Source organism: Protopterus annectens, chromosome 1.part1 (assembly GCF_019279795.1).
Source record: "Protopterus annectens isolate FY-2018-M chromosome 1.part1, PAN1.0, whole genome shotgun sequence".
NCBI lineage: Eukaryota > Metazoa > Chordata > Ceratodontiformes > Protopteridae > Protopterus > Protopterus annectens.
The window spans coordinates 1,363,723,408-1,363,736,528 of record NC_056726.1 but is presented as its reverse complement, the minus strand read 5'-3'; positions in this window follow the sequence as shown (position 1 = coordinate 1,363,736,528).

Below are 13,121 nucleotides of genomic sequence, written 5' to 3'. Positions count from 1 at the left end.
GGGGATCATTTGTAACACATAGCTGTCTCTCCAGCACATTCAGTTTATGTCACAAATAAAGGTCAGATTCCTGGAACTAGTATTTCTAGTGCTATTTGTTTTGTGCAAATGCAACAGACCCATCAGGACTGAGTCTGAGGAAGCCCTATAAGCCAGGCAAAAATCCCCTCACAGCAGGCTGTAACAGACTGAATAGAGAGACAGAGCCTTTAGGGGATTATTGTAGGACAGGGTATTCATGCCCTGAATTCTCCTGTAGAGAAACTGTTGTGGGCATTCAAACTGTTGCAAGTTCCTGGATAGATACATGCCAAAGGGGACATCGTGTTCAACAACAGGTCTGATAATGGCTGAGTAGAGTGGTACTGTAACTTCCTTGGACCATGATATTTATTAGCAACATGCTTATGTTTACAAAGTAAGTGTAATTTGTCAGCACTAAGTGCATCAAATCTCCAACATTTATGCAGCTTGTTCATTCATCTGGAATGTAACATAATCTGAGAATTTTGCAAATGATGCAGTAGTTTATATTACTATGAATAAAATAAGTGGAACCATAAAGCTCAAACATGTTTTTTTGTTTAAAATGTTAAATCTGAGCAATTAAGTTCAATCCTTGCAGGTGAACCATCAAAGTGTGAAACTTGTTATACTTTTTTTTTTTTAAACAAGAAACATGTTTATTCAATTATCACTGATGACATAAGCAATCATACATTTATATAAATGAAAACAAACCATAGTGAGATATTTATTTATTTTATTTCTTTATTGCATTTGTTTACCGGGAAAGTCCACTGGACCTAAAAGAGCCCATTTTCAGTGGAGGCCCGGGGACAAAAGCTCCAACAAGAACCTAGATACAGAAAAAATTAAACATTAATTAGTACAGAATTAGAAACAGTGTTACATACAGTGATTACAGTAATATATACAGAATATATACATAAAAGCAGTAACTTAGTTGGTTGCCAGATGAATTCAATCAGAGAGGTATAAACAGAGCTATATTAATCAGCATTATTGTACCAGTATCAACAAGTGATGAAAAAATAATAATTATGGAGAAAATATCATCAGCCAGCAGTAGCAAACAGCACAAGAGTTTAGTTATCATATAAGGAGAAGGAAAAGGTTAGGTTATAGAGCAGGAACATAGCCAGGAAGAGCTGAGATGATTTTTCAGTATTTGTTTGAAGGTAGTGGTGCTACCCGTGTTTCTTATAGAAGGTAGACGGTGGATCTCATTTGCAAGCATTATACATTACAGAAGATACTGGCATAATTTTAGTTGCAAACATTATAAATCACTTATCATCTACCCAATCATTGCCAGTCAAACATTACATAGCTCATTTAAATCCTGCCTTCATTTAAACCTCATTCCTCCCTTGTATGTATTGTGTCCACAATTCTCATTTGTTTCTGTGAAATTTGTTGCTACCATTTTTTGAAGATCCCAATTCTATTTGTTTTATCTCTGTTACTATAGTCACTACTTCTCGTACAGTTAGTTTAGACTTTGATTTCCATTTTCCAGTAACTGCTTTTTTGGCAGCCACCATAATTAGACTCAGTAAGGCCTCACTATGTCTAGGCAATTCCAATTTTGTATCATAGCTCAGAAAAATTATTTCCATAGATACAGCAATTTATTCACCTAGTATCTCTGAGCAGTCTGCAGGGAATCCTTAAAGTCTGCCAACTCATTACACTCCCAGAAAACATGTCCCCAATTACTTATTTCTTCCCCCATCACACCGCCAACATTTGCTGTCTACCTGAGAAAACATTTTCTGAAGTCTGCTTGGGGTATAAAATTACCTATGTAAACATTTCAAAGCAAAAATCTTAAATCTTTTAGATTTTGATATATATTTGGGAAACATACATATATCTTCCCCATTGTTTCTTTGTGAATTGCTTATCCAATCTCTCTTCCCAATCCTTTCTAACCTCCTCTGATTGATTCTTATAGTTGTCATGCAATATTTATATGCTCTACTAATTATTCCCTTTTTAACAGCAGCTTCTGTTCTAGGTTCTACTAAAAACTCTGCCAGTGCTGGTCTTTTGTGTAGGATACCCCTATTTACTTCTCTTTGTCTATACTCTGATATCATACATTGATGGGGAAGGCAATCTCTAGCCTGCAGTCCAAATAAATTATTGGCCTCTTCCCATTCTATTACCTTTTCCTTTGTAGTTATTTGTTCCCAATGCCTTGATTCCTTTGCCAGTTTTGTCTAATAAATTCCAGCTCCCTCTTGCCTTTGTCTGTATCTCTAATTACAATCATTCCTATTGGCAGCATCTCCTTACTCCATTCTCATGTTGTTTTAGTTCTTAGAAAGCTTCGAATACTTTCTGCTACTTTGTGAATACAATATTAGGCAGGATTATTGTTATTCTCCTTAAAGAGCAGCATCCAAAATCTAAGTCCCTCCTTGTTTCTTGAGCCCCCCATTTCATCATCATCTCTTTCCACTTTGAATTATAGATTCCTGCTTGTGCTGTGTATAAGAGATTTAATTGTGTAGACGTGAGATGCCCCTTCATATTGGGCAATATCAATTTGCCTTGTTCTGTTGGAAGAATCAGCTTTTTCCATTTGACTCTTATTGTCTTTTCCTCTCAGATAAAGTCCTTCAGCCATTTATTGTTATCCACAACTTCTCCTCTGGTTGATATAAAAATAGGCCTGACCTCTGTATAAAACTAAAGGGACTAAAAACATTTTAACTGCTTGTATCTTACTATCCATACCAATATAACAGAGCTTCAAATTTCTCAGTTTTTGTATTATCTTTTGCTTAGTATCTTCCCACATACCCTTAGCTGCCACACCAGAATCATTTTAATCCATACTCCTAAGTGTTTCATTTTATCATGTCCTCATAAATATGGATATTGCTGAACCAATCCATGTGTAGATACATAATTTACAGCTATGGTCTTTGCTTTTGCTTCAATAATTTTGCATCCCTAGTGATGTCAGCATCACTTTTGCCATTCATTTAGCAATTATAGACATAAACACTTTATAATCATGGTTTAGGATTGAAATGGGCCTGAATGCTGGATCTGATGAGTCTTTGCCCTCTTTAAGTATTATAGCTACCACTGTTGTATTCCAGGATGTTGGTACTTCTCCTCCTCTTAAAATATTGCTGGACAAAACCTTTCACATCATTATCAGATTTTTCCTTCCTAGATTCCAAACTTCCATAGGAATGCCATATATTCCTGGGGACTTTCCTGTGGATTGGTTATACATCATCATTTTAATCTCATCTCCTCCTATACTAACTGTAATTGAGAGTAATCTACCTCTAATCTTGGCATGTTTAATTCTTCCATAAACATTTCCGTTTATACTTTTTCTTGATTTCCATATTTCTCTGCTTTATACAGACTTTCATAGAATTTCTGAAATGTTTCTAGCACCTCTACAGGATCTCTTGTTATCTTCCTTTTTATAGGCTCCTTAAGATTGGCAACAGCCCTTTCTATTTTCTGTTCCCTGAGTTATTGTGCTAAAAGTTTTTGTGCTCTTGAGTTATTATCAAAAAACAGTTGCTTAACAGCAATCTTTCAAAACTCGTGCATATTGTCAAGGTAATCCCTTATTTTCTGTTTAGCATTCTGCGGTTGCTCCATTTTCTTATTCTGTGAGATTCCCATATTCTGCAATAATTTAACATTTGTCAAGTCCCTCTAAATAATTCTTGTTAGTTCTTAACCATATCTCTTTCTCTTTTATTTCCACCCTATTTTTAAACTCCACTTTAATTTTATCCCACTCTCTAGCTATATTTTCAGAAGAAATTTATATCTTCTCTAATAGCTCCTGAAAATTTTCCACTACCAATTCCTTAAATTCTTCTCTTTTTAACAGATAGGCGGGAGAAGTACCAGTGTCTCATTTTACTTCAGTGTTCTGTGTTTTTATTTTACTTATTTATTTATTTGTTATTTTACATTTGTTTACCAGGAAAGTCTGACTGAGCAGAAATTGTCCATTTTCAGCAGAGGCCCAGGGAGAAAAGCTCCACATAGTACATCACATTACAATAGTTTTCATGAACATTCAGTACAGAAAGGCATGCAATATAATCACAGTACAAGCAATTTTCAAACATTCTGTACAAAAAAAATATACAACATAGTCCTTTTCAAAAACATTAAACAATATATAGAAAGTAATATACTGGTGGTTGATGTGAGAAAATGATAAAGTATGCAGTATCATGCATGTTGCTACTGTACAACTTTATCATTTAATGCACCATTTGCAGTTAATAAGGATAAAAAAATAGGGAGGATTCAGTAAAGCCTACATGATTTTTTTCTGTGTATGTATCTCAACATGGTGTACATAAGCTCAAACATTTTTAGATTAAGTAAGCACCGCTTAGAGGCGCTCAAGCACGTGTAAACAGGGAAAAGTCTGAGGAATGCAAATTACCTCATAGGTAGGTGAATCTTATGCAAATTAGGCAGGTTAAGTGAGCCAACAAGCAAAAAGGCATCTGTATAGACTCCGTATCAGTGCCTGTAGTGTATGCAGATTTTTCTGTGTACAGGAGTCTACACAGACAGGAGAGGATTTAAAACTCCACAAATACGGATATTCCTCCCCTGAAAATATTATACCACATACAGATATTTGCAAAATTAATACTGTGGATGTCAGAAAGAGAAAGGGAATAATTAAAATTAATAATATATTTTTTAATAATTCCAGCGTGTTTGCACTATGTGCTGCAGTGCTCAAACATGCTTAATTGAAAAACTTAACAAAAAGGAAAAAAACATTTTATAATATTTGTTAGAAATGTATTATAGGATGTTGCATTGGGTCTGTACAATGATGCATTGGTGCTGTTGCCCAGTTCATACAGCTATGAACCATGTAGTTTCCAGGCTGTCAGCACGGATATAGGTTCATAGGTTCATAGGTTCATAGGTTCGTACTAGGCTATCTGCCCTAGGGCATTTATAAGCCTAGCCAGAGTGTGTGTGGCTTTCACCACCCCTTTGGATGAGAATACTATGCCCTTTAGGGTTTAGTTTATTGTGCCTCTGTCTAGTAGTAACACAGAGATGACACCCGGGGTAAACCTACGATTTCCCATCCACTCGTCAAGATTTCTCTTGAATAGAGTTAGTGAGGGGCTCTGCCTAACATGGATTGGGATTCTGTTCCAGAGTGTAGGGAGCCTCTGGGTTATGAATCTGTCCCTCCAGCACGTCCTATTTATTTCTGTGTTGAGGTTTAAGTCTCTTGCTCTCGTGGCTCTGATGGATTTGGATTTTCTGAGGTGGAGCATGTCCATTAATTTCGGATTGGACATGGCCTTGTAGGTCAGGCACAGATCACCTCTGAGTAGGCGGTATGTGACTGAATAGAGCTGGAGCTTTTTCAGTCGGGCAGCATATGACATATGTTTAAGACCCTTTATCCTCTTGGTGAGGAACTTTTGGGGTCTTTCCAACTGCTGCAGGTGTCGGGTAAGATACATCCCAAATGGGGCATTGTACTCAATCATTGGCCTGATAAGAGAAGAGGACAGGGGCACAATGACCTCTCTTGATCTAGATGTGAAACCCTTCATGATAAGGTGGGCAATGTAGAAGGTCTTCCTAACCACTTTGGCAATGTGAGTGTCAAATGAGAGGTTACTGTCAACCTGGGTCCCTAGGTCCCTGATTACCTCTTCCGTACTTAATGGATTACCACCTATGTGGTAATTTGTGGGTACCTTGTTTTTCCTAAAGGGTATGACTATACATTTTTTGGCGTTTAGCTTAAGGCCATGGCTCTGGCACCAATTATCCATTTTTATGAGGCCTCTCTGAAGGATGTTTGTGTCCGCTGGAGTATCAATTATGGCGCCCAGTTTGCAGTCATCTGCGAACTTTGTCAGCCACAAACCTCCTATGTTTGCCTGTACTTCGGAAAAATAAATGCCGAACAAGAGGGGTCCCAGGACTGAGCCCTGTGGGACACCGCTTGTGACTGGCTTAGAGTCTGACATAGCTCCAGCAACTCTGACCCTGTGGGTTCTGTCCTTGAGCCAGTTTGCAACCCATCTTGTGACATATTGGCTGACATTTAAGCTGGTGAGTTTGTCTATGATGCCCGAGTGGGGTATTGTGTCAAAGGCTTTTGCAAGGTCATGGTAGGCTGTGTGAACTGCCTTACCCTCATCAATGGCCTTAGTGACTGTTTCAAAAAAGTCGACCAAGTTCAAAAGGCAGGATCTGCCCTTGACAAAGCCAAATTGAGTAGGATCCAATGTCTGTAGGTCCCCAATGTCTTTGTTTATGAGTTCCATAATGATCCTCTCCATAGCTTTACAGACCAGACTCGTCAAGCTTATGGGGCGGTAATTTCCAGGGTCCGTAGAAGCACCGCCTTTGTGAAGTGGGACCACTGTTGCCGTATGCCACTCTTTGGGTACGTATCCTGTAGTAAGGCTAAGATTAAACAGCAGCCTTATGTGTGGGTTTAATTCCTCTTGGAGTTCATGTAGTACACAGCCCGGGACACCGTCCGGTCCCATTGATGCTGTGTTTTTAGCTTTAGAGAGGGCGGCTCTCACCTGAGCATCTGAGATGTTAGGGAGGCTATACTCTGCTGGGATAGTTATTTCTCCTTTTTGGGGGGGGGGGGGAATTTGCACTGAACCTGTCTGCCAGAATGTTGGCAATGTCAGTGGGTTCAGTGTATTTTGTGTCATTTTGGACTAACTCTGAGCATATCTGGGAGTTTCCACCCAGGTTTCTAACATAGCTAAAGAAGGCCTTGTGATTGTCTTTTGTGTATTTTGCGATTTTTCTCTCAAAGTTGGCCTTGGATGATTTTCTGAGTGATCGTAGTTTTTTTGCTAGTACTGATCAGAGATGCCTTCCCTTTTAGGGATTTTGCTCTGTCATGTAGTAGCTTCCTCCTCCTGTTGTAAAGTTTGTTTATGGCTGGGGTCCACCAGACTGGGCGCCTGCCTTTGGGGGAATGGGTCTTGGTTTTATTTGGGATTGCATGATCCATACATTCTTGAAGGTGCCCGTAGAAGGCATTTGCAAAGGATTCAGCAGTGTGGGTTGTGGTTTCCACTGGCCCAGGGGCCTTGAAGGATACCACTTCATTCTTAAGAAGTGTGAAGTTGGCTTTTGAAAAGTTCTTCACTGTGGTCTTTTGTGCAGGGGGTGGGGGCGGGATGTGGATTTCCAGTGAGATTAATTTATGATCTGATCTTACCAAAGAGGGATATACTTCCGGTGTGGAGCATTTTGTCCCCATGTTTGTGATGATCAGGTCTAATATATTGTCTCCTCTTGTGGGAATGGTGACTAGTTGTTCCATTGCATTTGAGTTTATGAATTCTAGGAACCTTTGGGCTAGGGTGTTGGGGCTTGAGTAATGTTCCCAGTCAATGTTTGGGTAGTTGAAGTCTCCCAATATGATGGTATTTGGAGAGACATTCATACTCTCCAGTGTTTTCAGGAAAGCTGTGTGGGGTTCCTGAGTTTGAGAGGGTGGTCTGTAGCATGCTACAAACTGTAAGGCAGTTTTGCCTATGCTTAGTTGCACCTGGATGGTCTCCGATGCTTCGTGCGTTGCCACTAACCTGGAGGTGTGGGTATCTTTGATGAATATGGATACTCCCCCTCCTTTTGTGGTTCGGTCCAAGTTTTGGGGCCGGAAAGCATGATATGAGGTAAAACCTGATAGTGCTGGGGTGCTCTCAGGAGCCTTGAACCAGGTTTCAGTCACTGCACAGACATCGATGTTCTCCATACTGAGGAGGGCTTCGAGGGCGTGCATCTTGAGGTTTAGACTTCTGGCATTGAGCAGCATTACCCTTAGTTTTTTCCACTTGTGTTTTCTAGGGAGGTAGGTTTGTCATTTGAACCTTGCCTAAAAAAGGCACTATGGGGGTGGCAAGAGCCTTGGCCAATATCCGGAAGCCCAGGGGTGACAGGTGCAAGCCATCCCTTGCGAAGCAACATGGCTTGTCAAGCATGTCATCCCAAGCAGACAGACATTGGATCCCCTTTGAATGACACCAGTATTTAAGCCAATTGTTAAAACTGATCATTTTGTCTTTGTACTGTGGCATCATTCTTGGTGATGGTAAGATGCTGCTCAGGGTCAGGGTCATACCGGCCTGGGCTACATAATCAGAGAGCTCCTCTATGTCTCTTTTCATGTAGTCCAGGGAGGTATGCGTCTCAGGTCGTTCACACCGCATGTACAATGACTGAGTCATATTTGTACTTGCTGTGGAGTGACCTGAGTGCTTGTGTTATGTGGCAGATTCTAGCTCCCGACAGGCAGCTTACTGTGACCCTCTCCTTGTTCAGTCTGGTGAGCGGGACGTCAGTGTGTCTGACTATGGAGTCACCTATTACAAGTGTGTCTGGCATGTTGTTTGGCCTTAAGGGCTGTGACTGTTTAGCACACTGACTTTGTGAACTATGTGTTGCATGTGCTATGTCTTGAGGTGGCGGTTGCTTGGGTGTCTGCTTTGGAGGCCTCTGTTGTTTTGGTAGATTTTTAATCAGAGCCTCTGAGTATGTTTTTGTGTGATATGTATGCAAATGAGGTAGATGTCCTGAATAGCAAAAAGGAGTAAATGTGTCCGCATATCCACTTTGTGTAGGTTCCCACACCATGTAGATATTTCCACTTGATGTGGATGCTAGCAGAGGGTGCGTCCTATTACTTTTAGGATTTTCAATTCCTGGTGCAAGTGTTTGCACTGCACACCACATAGCTGAGTGTATTCGTGCGCAAAGAACACCCAGGTCACAGTGATGATGTAGGCAGCAAGTAATTAAAACTGGATATATTCAGTTATTGATTTTGACTTTTGTATAAACTATGCTGCATGGCAAGAGGCATAGCTTAATGTGTTCACTCAGCACACTACCCATGTGACAGTGATGACATAGGCAGGAATGAATGGAAAGCAGACATATTCAATGAATATTTATTAGTGTGTATAAGCTATGCTGAGCTGCACATAAAGCCACATTGTGCACGAACGTAGGGCCATTATATGATATTAATTACATTCTAGGCAGGTGAAATGCATAATAATTAGCCAATCACACATGGTGGAGCTACAGCAGACCTGTATAAAGTATGCATACATCCTACATTCTGATTTCCCCCAATACTCTGGACAAATGGAGTACAGACTTGGGAATTTTAACTGAGATAATGCTAGGGGCTCCTACAGGTCTGCTGCATCTGTATGTGCTAGATGCTGAAGTCAGTGCTGCTGGTGCAGCTGACAATAGGCCTAAGCTGAGAAGGAGAAGAGTGTTCAGGCCCAGGGTAACCTTCCAGGAGTAACATGAGCTGGAGATTTTAGAATGCTACAGAATGGACAGGGACATATTACATGAATTCAGTGACCTCTGCCACCCTCAACTCAGAGGCAGAGCCAACAGAGGGGAACCCATCCCATTGGAAACAAAGGTATGTGTAACCCTTAGAGTACCAGCTACAGGTACTTTTCAAAGACCAACTGGGGACATGATGGGGGACTCACAGGCATCTGCATCCAGGCTACTCCACCAGTTCCTGGATGGTACGCTACCACATGCCAGTAAGCACATATCTTTTCCCCTATCCCCTGAGGCAACGGCCAGCAAACGCAACAGATCTACCATGTAGCACAATACCCTGAAGTACTGGGTGCCATAGATTGCACTCATGTACACATCAAGGCACCACCTAGTGAGAAGTGTAGAATCTATGTCAACCGCAAGAGTTACTACCCCATCAAATTCCAGGTCATGTGCAATGCCCAGGGGCTTATACTGAATGTGTGTGCTGGCAGCTCTGGCAGTTATCATGACTCCTATATCAGGCACACATCACAGCTGTACCAGATGTTTGCTAGGGGGAACATCCCACACAGCCATTTACTGGGTGATGCCAGCTATGCCCTGGAACCATGGATGATGACACCCATCAGAAATGTACACACACTCACAGAAAAATAACCGAAAAACAGGAATGAAGTGCTAGGAAAACTAGTAATCAAGTAGTATGAAGCACAAAACACTCCACCGAATCCACGACTGGTAAAATTTAATAGTGTAGACACAAAGATACATTAACGTTAAAAACAGGTACGTTTTTGTCACCAACTTCTTCAGATAAGCTAAACACACCAACACCTTTATTTAAATATCATTTCACAGTTAACCCCACCTAATGAAAGCTTACAATGACTCACAGTTCCTAATTGTAGCATTTGAGTTGTAAACGGTACAAATGTATAAATTTGTTATATATAAGTGGATTTATATGGTTTATACATGTATGTATTTGATATTTATTTGATATACATCAATTCATTTATAATTGTTATGCACATTGCACTTTATACCAGCATCAAATGGGATTGTGACAGGGAAGTTTGAAGGTTGCAGTAACTTATATTTAATTAATCAATTAGGAACTGTGAGTCATTGTAAGCTTTCATTATGTGGGGTTAACTGTGAAATGATATTTAAATGAAGGTGGTGGTGTGTTTAGCTTATCTGAAGAAGTTGGTGATGAAAACGTACCTGTTTTTAACGTTAATGTATCTTTGTGTCTACACTATTAAATTTTACCAGTCGTGGATCCGGTGGAGTGTTTTGTGCTTCATACTACTTGGTTACTCACAGAAAAATGCCATAATGAGGCACACGCACAAACTAAGAACATCAAAGAGCATGTATTTGGGCTTCTGAAGTCATGGTTCTAGTGCCTAGATATATCTGGTGGAGCCCTGCAGTATTCTCCAGCCACATGTGCACATATATTTACAGTATGTGCTATGTTACATAATCTGATCCTGCAGAAACAGCTGCAGCTGGATCAACAAAAGGAATGGATACACAGCACCCCACTAGTGCCTAGATCACCACAGCCACAGTCACAGTCACAGGAGGGCTCAGAGGAGGAACTCCCTGATGATGTCCATGTAGGCAGACATAGGTGTGCTCAGTATGTCCAGGCCTTTGCTAAGAAATACCACATAGCACGTTCACTGACAACCTGGGCACCTAGGGACTGGCACATTACTCCTACTCACATACAGAAATTAAAATGGATGCCAGACAACCCACACATCCTGTACCTATCCCTGTATTGGCTGTGTACTGCTTGCATAGGAAAGAGTCAGTCCTGAGCTACAGTTGTGTCACCTGCTGCATTTGCAAGGTAAGTTTGTAACCTACACAGTACTCATAAGTATTATTATGATATGGCATTGTATGTATGGATCTGGTACATTATTCAAGTAAATACAGTGGGCTGCTTGGACAGAAGTTACATTCACATGGGACTACAGATACCTATTCCACTTTCATGTTTCCATTACTATTCACTAGGCCTCATGCATGGAATATTCATGCAGTCTTACTGCAACAGATTGCTGGTACATCAGTCAAGGGAAATGTTAGACAGTGGGGTTACATGATAGCCAAACTATTGTGTATCCCAGCAGAACATGTGGTGTTGTGCCACCACCCCCAGCACAGCAGTGTTCCCCTTGTAATTGCTGTAACAGTAACTCATCAATGGTATATCAGCATTCCAGGCAGTCTCAGGACAGTAACATAGAAGGTGATCATACGCTGTATGTCTTACTTAATGGAGGAATAAAAATGTACATATTTATGCAGGTGATTATGCGATGAATGACCCCCGTTTGTCTAGCAGCTTATGTTGCTCAAAGGACTAGGGAAATTAGCTTGTGTGATGGGGTTTATTGTTCTAATCTAGAAGTATCCACTTATTTTGAATGTGAAGTATTATTGTGTTTTATAGACTGTCAACCTGGGTGTCGTATAATATTATAAACCTCTGTCACATATTAATTACATCAGACAATGTCAGAAAGTCATAGCCAATTTGAGTGAAGTGCAGTAGTGCAGAAACAGGGACAGATGTAATTTTGTGTAACACACAAAATCCCAGACTGGAGTGCAGGTAGGTGTGGGCTGGAGTCAATTTATAACTATCCGAAATCCCTCTGGGCATGCTCATACTCTTAGTTAAGCAGAGTGCAATTCTGTTGCTCCTCACTCAAAATGACCTTTTATATATAGATATGTCTATAGATACATACATATATGTGTATATATCTGTCACTATTTCTGTCTTCCTATAGATATATATCTATTGCTATATGCACCTACATAACACACACACACACACACACACACACACATATATATATATATATATCTTACACACACACACACACACACACACACACACACACACACACACACACACACCTCCATTTATAAATATGTCCCTGTTATATACATAAATATATTTATATTTATGTGTGTGTGTATGTCTGTATTGTCCTACATTCCCTGATAATGGTGAGTAAAGCTGCACTATGACACATATATAATGTTGCTCAAAGGACCAAATGTAAGGGCTTAACACTAGATAATGCACTTACTTACAGCCCCCTGTATCTGCTGGATGTCACCACACATACACCAACAGGTGAATAGGTATGCACACATTGACAGGGCACATTGTTTTTGCTCACAGGCCCATCCAAATGTAAACAGCCCCATATGGCCAAAATGGCTACTATAGCCACATAGCTAGGATTAGAAACAGTTATCTGACTGCTAGGCTACTAGATGCACATAACAGTAAGAAGCATTGTCACTCTGCAGGCCACACAAGCCTAGTTTATGTACTCCGCAAGTAGTTTACCTGCAGTCATGTGCAAACCAGACTTCAGCCGTGACACTTGTGATACATACTGTGATCTGTATTGTGGAAAAATAGATAAGTAGGGGGTTTAATCTCATTCCAGACCACTTGGTGTGTGGGTGTGTGCATATTCCTGCAAAACAAATGAGAATCTCTCATTGACTACTAAACTTTAATGGCTCTGCACGTTTTGGCCCTTACAGTTGATGCCGGCCTCCAAACTTCTGTCTTCCACAAGAACTGCTGATGTCTTGTACCTTAAGACTATCAACTGCCATTCTGATGACATACTTCAGCTGTGCCATGTGCAATAAGAGCTTTGATCTACAGGGTGTAAGACAGATAGGTAGGGGTTCTATTC